Raw genomic sequence first — 1893 nt, forward strand, 5'->3', positions numbered from 1 at the left:
AAAAAAAAAAAGACTGAAGTTGAGTGTGAATGTGGGAAGTAGGGGCAGAAGGATCGGGAGTTCAAGGTCATTCTTGGCAAGTTCAAGGCCATCCTGGGCTGTTCTCAATAATCAAAATAGCCTAGAGAGATGACTCCAAAGTTAAGAGCTTTAGTTATTGTGAAGGTTATAGTAGGAACAGGAGTGTGATTGCCAGCACCCAGAATAGTCAGCTCACAATCACCTCAGTACCCAGGAATCCAGGGCCTCTTTCTGGCCTCTGTGAACACGGTACACATGAATACACAAATTATTAAAGTATAGATTATGAAGTGGGGGCGGGGAGACTGGAGAGATGGTTCAGCAGTTAAGAGCACTGACTACTTACTCTTCCAGGGGTCCTGGTTTAATTCCCAGCACCTACATGGCAACTCTGTATATAGCTCCAGTTCCAGGGAATCTAAAGCCTACATATAGCCTCCTTAGGCTCAGGTATAAATGTGGCACCCAGACATGCATATACACAACACCCATACATACAAGAAATAACATTTTAAGACAGAAACAAAAACTTAGGGTCACATCTGTAACCCAGTTCTTAGGAGGCTGAGACAGGAGGATCAACCATGGATTTGTACCCTAGAGACCAGATCTAGAGAAAGCCCCTCCCCCCCACCCCTAGGCAACTACAGTCTCCAGGGTTTATCCATTTTCTAAGGTATGACCTTAAAACAGTGACCTCAGGCTGGGTAGAGGCCGGGCGTGGTGGTGCACGCCTTTAGACCCAGCACTTGGAGGGGACAGAGGCAGGTGGATTTCTGAGTTCAAGGCCAGCCTGGTCTACAGAGTGAGTTCCAGGACTTTGCAGAGAAACCCTGTCTCAAATAAATAAATAAAGCGAGTGAGTGTCCTAAATAGACATTATCTCTGACCTCTTGGAACCTAGTCTATGCCCAAAATTGAACCAGTGTAGTAGCAACCTTTAAATTATATAGGAAACCTTGGCAGTTGTAGTGTCTGTGCTGGTCTAGATAGTCAGAATCAGCTAACCTGAGGAGACGTCTGAGCTGAAAGCTAGAATCAACTAGAGAAAATGCTGAGTGCAGGTAGCCCGCTAGTTATAGCAGGTTTGAAAAAGCATCAGATAAGGGCTACAGCATGGGTGAGAGACAGGAGCAGCGCTCAATTTATTTTGTCAATCAAATGAAAGACATTTGGACCAGGACAAGAAGTGGCCAACAGATTAGGAGGTTTGAGAAATTTTCTTTGTTGAAAGATCAAGTGATCTTTTAGATATAGTAGCCTGGTGGGTATGGAGACTCAGTGTTACGGGGGAAATGTATAGGAACTGTAATTTTTTTTTTAATTGTACCCTTTTTTTTGTTGTTTGTTTTTTGTTTTTCGAGACGGTTTCTCTGTATAGCCCTGGCTGTCTTGGAACTCAGAAATCAGCCTGCCTTCGAGGCCAGCCTGGTCTACAAAGTGAGTTCCAGGACAGCCAGGGCTGTACAGAGAAACCCTGCCTTGAAAAACCAAAAAAAAAAAGTCTTTCTTTTTTTTTTTTTTTTGGTTTTTGAGACAGGGTTTCTCTGTATAGCCCTGGCTGTCCTGGAACTCACTTTGGAGGCCAGGCTGGCCTCGAACTCAGAAATCAGCCTGCCTCTGCCTCCCAAGTGCTGGGATTAAAGGCGTGTGCCACCACGCCCTGCTGTTCTTTCTTTTTCTCCTGTTTTATAATATTTAACGATCACACATAAAGGGAAAATAAAATTTTTGAGTATGCATTTTGAAATTAATAGGAATAAATAAAGATGCCAGAAAAGGTTAATATACCCTCAGAACCATTCTAGTAGGTAATGATGTACATGTCTATGAGTATGTATTTATCCCCTGATATATTTTTCAGTTTTATTT

The sequence above is a fragment of the Mus pahari genome, chromosome 20 (assembly GCF_900095145.1).
Source record: "Mus pahari chromosome 20, PAHARI_EIJ_v1.1, whole genome shotgun sequence".
Classification (NCBI taxonomy): domain Eukaryota; kingdom Metazoa; phylum Chordata; class Mammalia; order Rodentia; family Muridae; genus Mus; species Mus pahari.